Source organism: Amblyomma americanum, chromosome 5 (assembly GCF_052857255.1).
Source record: "Amblyomma americanum isolate KBUSLIRL-KWMA chromosome 5, ASM5285725v1, whole genome shotgun sequence".
In the NCBI taxonomy this organism is placed as follows: domain Eukaryota; kingdom Metazoa; phylum Arthropoda; class Arachnida; order Ixodida; family Ixodidae; genus Amblyomma; species Amblyomma americanum.
This window is the reverse complement of record NC_135501.1, coordinates 100,718,041-100,733,339: the sequence shown is the minus strand read 5'-3', so window position 1 is coordinate 100,733,339 and position 15,299 is coordinate 100,718,041.

Here is a 15,299-nt window from a genome sequence, read left to right as displayed (position 1 = left end):
GCCCGCTGACAGCTCCCTTGTCCTGGAATGTGCCCGGAAATTGGGGAGGATAAAGCCTGTTTCCCCGGGGCGGCGGCTTGTCCGGTTGTTCTGGTCGTCACTCAAAGAGCATGGCTGGGTAATTGATGATGCCGCTGTCACGGGTCTCCGTCTACGCCGCGCCGTCGAACGTGGATCCTCGTAGCACACACGGAATGTCACACTCGCTCACCCTCCAGAAGAATGTTCTCCGAACATTTGAGTCCACGCAGCTCCCCTTGTCTTTCTGAATCGCCTCGCACAGTGCGTCCGACAAAACACTTTTCGCTGCACTCAACACCACTGCACAACACCATATGCCTCCGCTGTCAATACTGGCGTCTCCAGGGGCAGCACTGATCTTCTTTTACAGATAAACATGAAACTCAGCACCCAAGCCTCTCCTTTCTAGTCCAAACTGGACGAAATAAATTTACCACAGTTACAAAGGAGCTCCCACTTCTAGCACGATCACGGCACAGACAAAAATATAGATAACGAAAGGAAGTAGGGCCGGTTCTGCATGCGCTCCGCATGCTCTCCTGTGAAGGTGTTACTTAATGACAGAAAGGTTTAACTACCAACTCCGATAACTTAACACATACGCATATAGCAATGTTATGAGCTGCGGCATTACACAATTCTAACCAGTTCACAACTCCGCTCTATTTACGCCATTAGTCCGACTTAGCTTTCCGATTTCGCAGCGGATATCGGCCTTCATGAGTCATACTAAGTAAGTCTGTGCCCCTTTGTCTGCTTTGGGACTCGCGAGGGCTCGTGGCAGGAGCCTCTCCTGGCGTTATCTGCGCGGCAACCTCGCGCGCTTCTTCTTCTAGCAATGCATGAAGTAAATCCGGTGGCATTCCGGCCGTCATCTCGGGCGCCTGCCGAACAAATGCAGGAGAGGGCGTTTCTTGCGAACTATCTGCGCGCTCCGCTTCACTTCTGTCCCCATCAAAATTCGCGCTTTCCCTTTCCTCATTTCGTGAATACTGAACCGGTGCCGACTTGAGGCGATTTGCGTGTATCCTTATCAAACGCCGGTTCACGTCTCGGACTCTGAAGTTTACCGGAGAAAGCTTCTCGACAACCTCGCACGGTCCTCTCCACTTCGTCTGGAACTTACGAGCTAGCCCAATCTGCCTTTGGCAGTTTTCAATGTACACGCTGTCCCCCACATCAAACGGCGCGTCTCTAGCACTGCGATCGTGCACCTCCTTCCTGCGCTTCGCCGCTTTCTTTAAGGACTCCTTTGCGATGTCCCTCGCCACTTGCATGCGCGATTCTAGCTCAACCTTATAGTCGTCCAGTGAAGCGTATGGGACACGACGGGGGCCCTCTGGCACTTCACTAGGCTGGTCCGGGTCTCGGCCGTAGAGAAGAAAGAATGGCGATTCGCCCGTGCTCTCGTGTGCTGCGGAATTGTAGGCAAACATTGCATACGGGAGCCACAAGTCCCAGTCCCGCTGGTCGCGCGAAACAAAATGCGACAGGAACCCGGCCACGGTTTGGTTCAGTCGCTCCACCGCGCCGTTGCAAGCCGGATGGTACGGTGTTGTCTGCTTCTTAGCGATCTTAAGCAGCTCGCAAACTCTCCTCATTAGCTGCGACACGAAGTTCGTTCCCCGATCTGTCAAGAGTTGCCTCGGGGGTACATGTCGGAGCACGATCTGTTCGACAAATGCTCTTGCAACCGTGTCTGCCTTCTGATCTGGGAGTGCTACCGCTTCCGCGTATTTTGAAAGGTGGTCGACAAATACTAAAATGTACTTGTTTCCGGAAGTGGTCGTGGGCAATGGGCCCATTATGTCCATACCTGTCCGTTCGAAGGGAGCCGAAACCTCAGGGAACGGCTGAATTGGAGCTGGTCTTCGTCCCTTGGGTGTTTTTCTTTCGAGACAGGAATGACACTTCGCACAGTAGTCTCTAACATCCCGTCGCATGCCACTCCAAAAGTACAAACGCTCCACACGCCTGCATGTCTTCGCTACGCCAAAATGACCGGCGCATGGCGCATCGTGAAACGCGCGAAGAACCCTTTCTGTCCACGACCGAGGTATGACGACTCTCTCCCAAGCGGTTTTCTCTGGTCTCCCTTTCCTGGTTGGCCTCGTGCGCCGACACAGGGTGCCGTCTTTGCCAATGAAATAACCTAGCTGTTCGGGGTGAGACGGTGCGCCCTCTAAGCTTTAGATTATTCGCTTCAGGTCAGGATCTTTGCACTGCTCTGTGCGTAATTCGGCGGGGTCGACTACGGGGACAAACTCATCTATAGCTGCCACGGCAGCTGTGCGGCTGAGTGCATCAGCATTCAGATGTGTCTTTCCTGACTTGTGCTCAACTTCAAAGCAGTATTCCTGCAGGTGTAGATTCCATCTAGCGAGTCGCGAGCTAGGGTCCCTGACACTCATCACCCATTTCTGAGGATGGCAGTCTGTGACTAGCTTGAATTTGCGGCCATAAAGGTAGCATCTGAAGTGCTTTACTGCCCAGACAACGGCGAGGCACTCCCTTTCCGTAGCTCCGTACTTTTGCTCTGTGGGGCTCAGCTGTCGGCTAGCAAAAGCAACGGGATGTTCTTTGCCCTCGATAACCTGAGATAGCACGGCACCAACTGCGAACTTTGGCGCATCTGTGGCCATAACGAAGGGCAAATTAAAATCCGGGTGGCGCAACAGCGGTGCACTCATTAGCTTCCCTTTCAGGGCCCCAAAAGCATTCTCCGCGTTTTCGTCCCAGCGAAAGGCGACATTTTTGGCTGTTAAGGCGGTGAGCGGCTTAGCGAGCTTGGCGAACTCCTCTATGTGCCTTCGGTAGTAACCGATCAGGCCGAGAAACTGCCGGACCTGGCGGACGCTAGTCGGGGATGGAAAATCCGAGACACACCTTAGTTTCTCAGGGTCCGGTCGCACGCCGTCAGCTGAAACAACGTGCCCGAGGTATTTCACCTCGTTTTTGAGGAATTGGCACTTAGAGGGCTTCAGCTTGAGACCCGCTGCTCTTAGTCGCACCAAAACCTGCTCAATATCGCGCAAATGGTTATCAAAACTGTCACTGTATATGATAATGTCATCCATATACACGAAGCACAGCCTCCCCAGAAGACCTGCCAGGATAACATCAGCGGTTCTCTGCCAGACAGCAGGGCTGTTGGCCAGACCCATCGGCATTCTTTTCCATTCATAGTGCCCTGAGGGCGTGTTGAATGCCGTTTTCTCGGCATCTGCCGGATCCATTGCTATCTGCCAGAATCCCGCCGCCATGTCCACTACCGTGAAGTACCTGGCAGAGCCCAGCTGAGAAAGCGTCTCCTGTATATTGGGGATGGGGTATGGATCGATGCGAGTTACGGCATTTAGTTTGCGGTAGTCCACTACCAATCGATATGAGCCATCTGGCTTTTCCACCAATAGTGCTGGTGCTCCCCGGGGTGACTTTGAGTGTTCGACAATGCCGCGATCAATCAGGTCCTGCACCTGCCGCTCCATCTCCTCACGTTGGGAGTAAGGAATCCTGTACGCACGCTGGTAAACGGGCGATGAAGTGCCGGTTTCTATCCTGTGCTTTATAACGCCACAGCAGCCCAAATCCAGGTTGGACGCGGCGAATACCTCCGAGTAGTCGTTCAGCAAACCAGCCAGAGCCTCCCTCTCCCTGGATTTTACGTGAGAAAGATCGAACGACACCTTTGGAGCAGCCGAAGGACTAGCATGCTCTACAGTTGCGAGTACCGTATCGGTGGGCTCACGTTGCTCTATCGCAGAGGTGAAGAAAGCCAATGTTTTGTTCTTGGGAAGGCTCAGTGGCTGCTGGCTACAGTTAACCACCCGTAGGGGCACTCTGTGGGCGTCATTAACTGTCACGAGGCACGCGGCTGCCTTCAGGCCATTGCTGAGAGAGCCGACCGGCTCAAGCACTCCCACGGCGCCGCTCTCTACATCTGAAGGCACAAACGCGTACAAAATGTGCTCCGACCAAGGAAGGACGACCGCCTCCTCGACCAGCCGGACGGCAACCCGCGAATATACCTTCTCCAATGATCCCACTGTTTGACGGGTGTCAATATCGGTAATGCGAATCTCAGCCCCTCTCCTGTTCAAAAACGGAACTTTTGAGCCGCCGCATTAACCTCTTCCTCAGAGAATGAGACTACTACCTTCCCTTTTCTCAAAAAATCCTGCCCTAATATACCTGACACTCCGTTTGGCAGAGACACCGTGTCCGGGCATACGTAGCAGGGGTGCTCCAATGCAATTCCGCCGAGAGAGAAGTGTAACCGGTAGAGTCCACTTATGCCAAGAGGATCCCCCGTTATGCCTACAAATTTGGTTGCCATACCACCAGACGCTTCCAACACCTCGCGGTCCCCCTTCCTTCGAAGCGTGTTAAAACTGCTCTCCTTAAGCAATGTCACCTTTGACCCCGTATCTATCAACAATTCCATGCAACAACCATTTAACTTGCAACGCACAACAGGGCATGCCTCGTCGGCCACACAAATTACCACCACCTCATCATCCACTGCTCCCTCCCCACGCTCCTCAGGCTGGGGAGGACTAACTAGTTTTTTTGTCTCGGTATCTGGAGCCCCGCTGTAGGCTTGCTTAGGGCGTGTCTCGCCTGCTTCTCTTTGTGGCTCCCCACGGCGCACGTTTTGGCAGAACCTGGCGATGTGTCCGCGACCCTGGCAAGCGAAGAATACGATTTCTTCAAAATCTCTCATACCGCGCCTGTAGCTTTGTGGCGGTCTCCGGTTTCCAGCGAATGAGCGCTGTTGAGCGCGCGCTTCAACCTGGCGTTCTACCTGCTGAGATAGCAGCTGTTCTAAGCGATCTAATCGCTCTGTCAAGAGAGCAACCTCAGGGTTGAGCACCGCTCTCTCTATGACGCGCACTCTCGCTGCGGCTGTCGTTAACGCCTCATTTCGTTCCTCATCCAATGCGGCCTCCACGGCTTGGTCGAAATTGCTCGGCTTGCGCGAGAGCACGAACCGGCGCACGGGGTCTTGCAGACCAGCCACGAACAAAGCGGTCATTTCCTCTTTAAGTATATCCTCTGCGTATTTCTTCTTTAGCTTGTCTCCTTCCTCCTCCCTGCTTAACGTATCGCGCGCTAAGCGCTGAAGCCGCGACGCAAACGTTCGCACGTCTTCCCCTACCATCTGTACGGCGTCACGGAACCTCTGTACCCGCACGTGACGTGGTTCAGTGTCGAAATGCTCAAACGCGAGCTTCTTAAATTCCGCAAATGATTTTGTGGATTTTACTTTTTCGTCTCGCAATGCAAAATCATGAGCAGCTCCTGCCATCTTACACCTCGCCATTCCCAGCATTTGAGCATCGGACCATCCCCCCATTTTCCCAATCTCTTCTAGCATGGAAAAGAAATCGCAGATTGGAACCCCTGTCTTATCTCCCGTAAACGTCGGAATGACGCTTCCTAATGCCAGCATGCTTGCTCCGAGCGACGGCTGTGGAGTGGGAGCTCCCTCAGATAAAGACATTTTTTTTTTCAAGCCCTCCGGTGCCTCAAGCCTCTCAAATGGGGGTAAAAGTCCCACAATCAGTCCCGTGATTCCCTTTTGATTACAATTTTGAAGTCATGAATGTCACAGCATTCAGAGGACATTTGCTTTTGAGACCCCACTCCTGACACCAGTGTGATGACCCCCATAATGCGCAGGTCCACACGGGACGGAGAGGCAAAGAGACACCGTATGGCTCAGTTTAAACAAACAGGTATATTCAATAATTACACATGATTAAGGTTATACATCAGAGGCTGGGGCGTCCGAGCTTACGTGCCGACGACTTCATGGGGGCGATGGAGTGGCTCCGGAGTTGGGCTCGAGCGGTTGCTGGCAGAAGCTGCACGCCGTCGGGCTTCGGCGCTGAAGGCCCTCTTCGCTAACGATGTCGTCCTGAGCGTGTATGCAGTAGAATTTCAATAGTCGTCCGTTCCTTCGAGCATGGTTCACAAACCCTTCCTCTAGTGTCGTTCGGCTTGGAAGATGAACAGGAGGCGAGCTTGTAGATGATGACAGCAGAGCATAATTTTACAACAGAACAAACTTTGCACTACTTTACTCATCGACCGGGCACGTTAGTGCCAAAGTAGCATCACATTACATGCTAAGCATGGAGCCCCAGCTCAGACTGGCCTGCATCCGTTTACATGTGCTTTTAAGCACTTGATTAACAAAGGACTAAGGGCGGTCATTTCCAGTGGCCCGCCCAAAGCATCAATTCTCCAATCCAAAATAACATGCGAGATGGGGACCACCCCTTGGGTTGGGCTTAGCCTCGAACCCAGAGTCTGTTAACAATACAAACTAAATAAACAACAAAAACGCCACCACTCTCTCTCAAGTGAGAGTATACACAGGCTCTCTCTTCGGAGCTAATTCACTAGCGCCTGTCTTTCCACATTCTTGGCGAGTACTGCCTGTCCGCCATGACAGGTGTCCGTCACGGCCCTTCTGGGAAGCTGTGGGTGCCTTCCCGGCGATAGCCCGCGACAAAGGGGGGGGAGGGAAAGAATGTTGTCTTCGCGGTAGCGCATAGCGTCGGCTGTGGTACGGCGCGCTCTGGCCCGCTGACAGCTCCCTTGTCCTGGAATGTGCCCGGAAATTGGGGAGGATAAAGCCTGTTTCCCCGGGGCGGCGGCGGGTCCGGTTGTTCTGGTCGTCACTCAAAGAGCATGGCTGGGTAATTGATGATGCCGCTGTCACGGGTCTCCGTCTACGCCGCGCCGTCGAACGTGGATCCTCGTAGCACACACGGAATGTCACACCATCTTAATTTCAGACAATTGTTTCGGCTTTGAGATCAGCACATAATGCTCAGAACATGCAACAATCAAATCAACATATATCACTCGGTGGATTGTTATACTCTATTGGAATAAGAAATTGGTTTTCCTTTACACTGTGATCGACATGGGTGTAATTTCTTTTACAGCGTAAACCAGTTTGTGGTAATAAAGCCGCGCCCGTTGCTGTAACCCACCACTTTAACAGCCTGTGTCCACTGGGCATAAAAAATGACAAATACAATGCAAGAGCCGTGCACTAACTTGGCAGCCTGATATTTAGATTCCTTAGGCTTTTACAACTCTCCTTTCTCGGAAGAAACGACTGCCTTTCGACTAGCTCTACGCAATAATCAAAGAGTAAGCACTTTAGAACTGTCAGGGGTTCGCGCGGAATGTGCACATTTAATTGATCGGCTCTCTGCATTCAAGGCAAGCAAGACGAAAGTTAGGAAAAAGGAATTTAAACCCTGGCTGAAAGTAGACGTACTTGAAAAAAGGCGAAGATGGTTAGGCCAGTAGGAATTTCAGTAAGGAATTTCACTTTTGGAGGAATAATGTACAGACGTAGAAAATATACGAACTATTAACCTCATAAATAACGCACTCAGTGGCATAGAATATAAAGAAGTAGCAGTGTCAAAAAAAGACACCATTGAAAAGAATTCATAGAGATCAGCGGTTCGTGAAGACCAAGCTGCCTGTTCAGTGACGGTGACTGTACTGAGCCCTGAAATCTAGCAAACTCATAAACGCTGTCTCTGCGAAATTAGAGTGTGAAAGACGAAGAAAAGGTTCAGCATTTTACCATAGTGCTTCAAAACATTTTCTCCTCACGAAAGTTCAGACAGAATTTTACATAGGGACAGCGTGCGTGGCTAGTGGCGCAGAAGTGGAAGAGGGGGCAAGAATAGCTGCGTGGGCCCTGTTCGCAATGGATCTTTTCTGCCGACAGGCTCACGTTCGCTCGGTATTCTTGCTTTCTGGTGATTGGTATTTGCGCTTAGCGTTGACTCTACTTTGCTGGTTATCACCTGACAATATGCTCCTGCACCGAGACAATGGCTGCTGCACCGAGACACTAAAAGCCTGCATTAGACGGTGGCTAGTGAACCTTGCTAGAGGATGTTTTTCGACCAACAGCGCGCCCACGTTCTCTCTTTGCTTTTTATCAAACAGAGTTTTCTACATGAGTGCAGCCTGCTCATAGGGGAATCTTTTTTTTTAATTTCTGGTGCTGAACGAATGGAAAGTAATACAACAGATCAATTCAAATATTATTCTGGCATCGTTCTGCTCCACAAACTAGGAAAAATAATAATGAATACTTCCCTGTGCACCTCCGTTTCTGGGACTGTCGGTTTCAATGACACACACAGACGCACAAACATAAATATATATTTATCAAATATATATTTATTACATATATATTTTACTGATTTTAATATAAATTAAATGACCCATGATGCCGCTCCAACGTAGCGAGTTGCGCTGCCAGCGTTTCTCAAACCCCGTCTCTCTCAACACAATGACGAGACACCAATCCGCTCTGCCACGCCCGGATCTTCCATCTCGTGCCAAAATTTATGGGCTCGATACTTTCAATAACCCGACAATGTTGTGCCATCCACGTAGTACTGCCTGTATTGAATAGAAGCTTCTGATGATTCCTAGAGACAGCGTGGTAACACATTAATTCGCTCGGCTCGACGAAGTCCTCAGTTTACCGATGCCTGCATGGCTGAGAGCCGTACGTTACAACACATACTGCATCAGTGTTAATTTCGCCGCTACAACGACCATAGTAGCGGACAAGAAATCGTAGTTAGTGGTGTCGAGCAAAGTTTCCCAATATTTTTTTTCTGCAGTGTGCATTGCATAATGCGTGACGCGCCTTTTAGGTGAAAAAGTGCCATCCCGGCAGGCAACAGCAACGGTCAGAGCAGCGTGCGACGTGGTCGCGGGGAATGATAAATTTAATTAGCTGGGCGCGGGCCTCTTGCAAGCGTTGAGATTTAGGCGCAGCCAATGAGGGCGCTGAACCAGAAAACTTTTTCTGCGTTAACCAGCTTGCGCGGGCCTTAATGACTGATGACTAGCTTCCTTGCACCGAGCAAGCTAAAATGAACAGTGCATGCGAGCGGGAATGCGCGTCCCTCAGTTTCCAGAAAATAAGCTGTTGAAGCACGCTAACTTTTGGCGCTCAACCGCCTGTCGCACGGGGTCACTGTACGATACATAGCATAAACTAGCTTATTTACACTTTAAAATTGTTACATATTCTCAAACCCCGAACCCTGAAGTAATGAAGTCACATTTTTCGACGGGAAAGTTTATGAGTGCATTCTTTTCATATATCGTATGATTATGCAATAATATTCGATACACCTGCAGATGTCCCTTCGACAGCCTTGGGTTTTTTTTTGCTGTTAACGTTTGGCTTTGAGCAAAAACGTTCCCCGTGGAGAAATATTAATAGAAAGAGTTTGCGACGCATCGACAGAATGCAAGTTTACCTTCAATGTTTTCATAACAGAGGCTTACAATAAATAACCAGCTGGTTCGCAATTTTAGTTTATTGTTCAAGACCTTTCGACATTGCCTTATAACAACAAGATAACGTTCGACTTCTGAGCAGCAGCCATACGCGTCCAAGCGCTCTGTCGATAAATTACACAAGCTGGCTTCTCGCTACTCGCGTCAAGGCTTTTGCAGCATCCCTGCTCCTTAACTGAGTGTTACAAAAAAATATGACTGAGTGGGAAAAAGATCACTGAAAGATAAGGAGAATCTTCGTTGTTTCAGCAATGTTTGAAAAATCTTTGTGCAGTGCTTCAATACCGCCAGTATACTGGCATTTCCACTAACACTTTTTTGACGTGCTACGTTGGTCACTATAAACTGCCACGTCGCTCTGGTATCGTAGCTGTTCTCGCAAAGGTGTGCAGCGAGGGCTAAATATAACGTAATAACTACGTAATTATTGACCAGGCAGGGATTCTCCGGAGCCTGCGCACGTCTAGAAAAATAAAACTGCTTCCTTTTCTTTGAGTGCGCAAACATTTTTTCGTTGCTCGTCCGGTGTTCAGGCAGCTTTTACAGCTTGTCACCTCTTGCTCAGTGTTCCAGTGTGGCAGAAGACTGCGTTTTAGCTCCCATTAGGCAAGGATTTCAAAGAGACATCTGGCTGACGCAAAACCTCGCTCATCGGCCACCGGCGACATTTCTGACTAGTTAAAGTGAAACAAATCGAATGGTGCATGTTTTTGGTTCGAGGCATGAGTTACCAAAATTATGAATTATTACCTCAGCGTGTAGTAATTGGATGTGTTGCTTTGGGTGGCGAAGTATGGTAAGAGGATTTAGTAACAATGTCAAGTAGGCAGCTTGTAAACAACGGGAAACAATGCGAACGGATTAAAAAACAGGCAAAATCAGAATAGTGCCCCTCATTGTTCGCGGCTACGTTCGCTACTTGAAGCGTTAGCGCAGGCATGGTTTCCGACGCATGCAGTGCCCTGCATATTGCATCCTGCATCCGCTCCTCCTCTGGACACAGACGCAAAAGAGCCCAGTGCTCCTCATGCTAATGAGAAGTGGCATACAGCCTAGTGGCTTCGTGGCAAACAATGCTTAAAATTACAGTGCCTTGTTTGTTGTACGCTCTCTTGTACAGCTAGGCAAAAGCGGCTCTGAATCATCCACCCCGCTCGAGTAGGCGCATTACAAAGTAGGATACGGCAGTCTGGATATCTGCAACCTACTCTGGCGTCATGCGTAGTCTTTGTCAACACTAGAGAGCCAAGGGGCTTCCTTCAAATTAGTGTAATGGGCTGTTATAGAATCTGTGGGTGTGGCAACATTTGTAGGAGTGACGGCGAGATTTCTTCTCTCCTGAAAGGTAACTGAAACGCTAATTAGGCATCATCAGTTACAAAGCATAACCCAGAAGGAAATGTCTTGGATTATTGGCACCTCGGGTTCCCGTTTCTGGCAGGAGGCGACATCACGCTGCTTTAAGGTTGGTGCCTCGGCTTGAAGGTCATGTGTCAACAACTGCCCTTGTCACCAGCAAAAAAGCTTGCGCTCTCGCAGTAACCATTTGAAAAAGATGTGATTTTCTATATCAGTGTGCATCCATTTCTAGAGTGCAATGGCGCTTTGCTGTGTTTAAGAACCGTTACTGAGCTAACGGATGTGTCTTTGCCATCCAGTTTTCTGGCACAAATAATGAAAGGGATTAAAAAATATATTTTTCTCCTTGCGAAAAGAGAGCCGGGGCGTGTACAGGGCTGGACTTCTTCTTGTCGGCTCCAGCTTCGTCTTTCATTTATTTGTTCAGGTCACTTGCAATTACCGTTGGCAATGAGCAGTTGCAGGAGGGTCGATGTATTCAGAGCGAGCACTGTAAGCCGGCCTCTTGACGTCGCTGATGTAAGACAGAACCCCAGCTCTTCTCATCTTAACATTTCCTGCTTCGTGCTATATTCGGAAGGGCGTATGCGTGCACCAAGAGCCCCGAAAGACACTAAGGAGTGCACGTGGCGGTTCCTGCAATAACCGAGAACTTCCTGACGCCTTTGCAAACCAGTAGGCACCAGCTATGAGCAGTGAGCGCAATGAGATAGCCTTCTTTATACCACCACTTTTACGACGGTGAAAACTCCTTAGATAGCTGCATCTAGAGTAGGTTCTTGTTTTCTTCCTTCCCTTGTACCACTTATCACGCCATAAAACAGGTGCGCTGCAAGCACCTGAAAATGAGTCCTCCTAGGAATTTCGCATCCACACCATCATAAAACTGCCCAAGCGTAATAATAGCGCCATACACAATGTTAAGCATGCTTCGTGCACACGCGAGTACGCAGTATTCGATAATTCACGCTTGATTAGAAACACTTATTCAAGACTTTTCTTGCTCGTCAGCAATGAAAACCTTAGTAGTGAGACAATAACAGTGCTGCCACTCCTGCCATTACCTTGCTTGACGAGTGAAAATCTTTATTATCGATCTTTAAGATGTGCTGACTCCAACACCATTCTATTTTCTCGTACTAAACACCACTCTGTGGCTCATTCTTCATAATGGGAGATTTTTCCATTAGATAAACACTCAAATATTGCAAAGAAATTTCAATTTTAAATTATTTCTTAAGACCCGATTATAAACCGGGACATCGCACCAACAAGGACTTCGTGGCCGCCGCTCCGACGGTAATAGGTGTGCCATTATCATCAACATCATCAACCTGGCTACGCCCACTGCAGGGCAAAGCCCTCTCTCATGTCTCTCCAATTAATCCTGTCGTATGCCAGCTGCGGCCACCGTATACTCCCACTTCTCAATCTCATTCGCCCACATAATGTTCCGCCGCTCCCTGCTACTCTCGCCTTCTCTTAGAATCCACTCCGTTACCCTTAAGGACCAGCGGATGTCCTACCTTCGCGTTACATTCCCTGCCGAAGCCCACTTCCTCCGCTTAGTTTGTACTAGGATGTCATTAACCTGTGTCTCTTCCCTCACCCACTCTGCCCGCTTCCCGTCTCTTAATGTTACACCTACAATTTTTGTCTCCACATCCAGCTGCGTTTTCTAGTACTCGAGCTGAACTCTTTTCGTTAGCCTTCGCATTTCTGGCCCATAGGTGCGTACCGCTAAGGTACAAGCCTTGTATACTTTTCTCAAGAGCGATATTGCAAAATTGCCATTCATGATCTGAGAGAACCTATCACATGCACTCAACCCCATTCTAATTCTTCTAGTTATTTCCCTCTCATGATCTCAATAAGCAGACACTACCTGCCCTAAGTAGACATGTTCCCTCACCATTACCAGCGCCTCACTACTAATTGTGATCTGCTGTTCGCTTGCCAGACTGTTCGGCATTACCTTGGTTTTCTGAATGTTAATTTTGAGACCCACCGTTTTGCTATGCATTTGTAACTCATAGATGATGCTTTGTAGTTCATCTCCTGAGTGACATAGCAAGGCAACGTCATGAGCGAAACGATAATTAATTAGGTATTCTCCAATAACTCTTGTCCGCAGCTGTTCCCAATTCAGGCCTCAGATACCCATTGTAAACAGGAGGTGAACAGCATTGCTCGATCGTGTCTCCCTGCCTGGCGCTTTTCCGCATTGGAATTTTATTGCTGAGTTTATGGAGGACTACGGTAGCTGTGCAGTTGCTACAGATATCTTCCAGTATTTTCACATAACGTTCTTCAGCACCCTGTTATGCCTTTTTCTCCTCCTCTCTTCCTCCTTTTAGCCCCCTAATCCCTATCCCCGAGTGCAGGGTAGCCAACCGGAATCCCTTTCTGGTTAACATCCCTGTCTTTCCCTCCTCCTCTTTATCTATCTATCTATCTATCTGATCTCGCAAATCCAGCAAGACTCCTGAGGTTTCCGCTGAGTGAGATGCTTTCTCATAATCAATGAAGGCTATATATAAGGGTTGATTATATTCTACACATTTCTCTATCATCTTATTGATTGTGTGAGTATTGTCTGTTGTGGAAGATTCTGTACACAAGCCTGCCTTAGCATTTTTTTTCATTGAAGGCTAACGTTTCCCTCAATCTATTAGCGATTACCTTAGTAAATTTATTGTAGGCAATGGACAGTAAGCTAAGGCAGTGTATTTTTTCAAGTCACACAAAAACTGTGCATACTCAATGCAATTTTCTTGCGTAATCGGTCGGTTTTGCTGGCATCCATACTTACTGTTTTTCCGCAGCCTTTTTCGTGGCACAAAATGCCGATCCTCAGTGAAACTAACGTCCGTGTAATTAGAATTCGGCAAAACTTCAATTTGGGCTCTAAGCGCCGTGAACTGTGCCCTATGCTTGGCATATTACAGACCCCTCGTTACTTTCGACGAGCTAATACACTCACAAAGCAAAGCTACCGATGGCCTATGTTATGAATAAAATTTTTCAAGACTGTAGTATATTGGTATGCTTGTACAACATGCTTAGGTAAATAGAATTTAAAAGCAAATAAATATTAAGGCATCAAAAACCTCCAAACTACATGATATCATATGTCAGAAATAGGAATGACAGGAAAAATGATATAAATTTAAGTCATGACAGCCACATGGTCACGCAAGGGAATAAACTGCGCCGCCAAATGTCACCCGGAGGCAAACGGTGCCTTAGAAACGCAGGTTGTGAGCTCTCTATTAACACTGACGAGGATGGGCTTTGCCTCATATAACGGGGAGAATGCGTCTTTTTGTAGCCTCTTTTAAAAGCAACCCGGAAGATATTGCAGCTCTGCTATGCGGCTGAATAGTTAACTCTTTTAATGAAGCCGCAAATCGCGTTATTAGGCAAGAAAGGCGCCTATTGCTCATCCAGCAAAATTTAATGCGAGGTACGGCCCATGCTCAACCACTCTTAATTACTTCAGCTTCATTCTAGCCCCCTATTCTACTCTTGACCGGTGCAAGGAAGGGTGGATAGCTCTACTGTTACCAGCTGGTGGTTGAAGAGACTTGGCGTCGTCTATAACGGCACTGAGGAGCATTCCGGCCTTTCTCGACGGGAGGATAAGGTAGCGCCAGAGCGAAAGCAAGTTATACGGCCAACGGCTGCATAGTAGCTACTCCGAATTAGCGCTCCGTGCACCTCTTCAGGCACACGACATCGCGCAGCACATACAAAGGTGTCCTACACACCTGCACGCAATCTAGATGTGAGGGCCAGCATCAGTGTCATTGAAATTAGACCTCTGCTTTGCCTTCAGCGCCCCTGCTTTGCCTTGCCTTTCGATAATTTTCCATAACCGGTCTTGGAAAGTACACATAGAATATGTAAGCAATAACGCTAACCGCATGCTGGGCTACATACGCCGTAACTTTAATCTTTCTTCTAGCTCCGTAAAACTGCTTCTCTACAAGTCGTTGGTTCGTAGTAAACTAGAATATGCTGCATCTATCTGGGACCCCTATCAAGAGACACTAATATACCAACTCGAATCTATACAGAACCGTGCGGCCCGTTTCATTCTCTCGAATTATCACCGTAACTCTAGTGTCAGTGCCATGAAATCAAGCTTATCACTCCCACTACTGTCGCAACGTAGAAATGTATCCCGCCTTTGTCTATTCCATAAGATTTACTACGATAATCCCATCCTTAAGAGAAAATTTATAACGCTACCTTGCTACGTTTCAGCTCGGATCGATCATCGTCATAAAGTTGGTATTCTTTCATGCCAAACAAACCACTTTTACAACTCATTCATCCCCAGCACATCGGCACAATGGAATCACCTTCCCCGATCGGCCGTAGAAATAAGTGACCATTCTGTGTTTAAATCGGCTTTAACTAACTTGATGGTAACATAGTACATGTAATTCTTGCGCCCTGCCGTTTATTCTTTTCAGCTTATGTGGCAGTTAAAACAGACCTAGTCTGCGTGGTATGCTTGTTTGCGTGGTATGCTTACTGTTATGCTT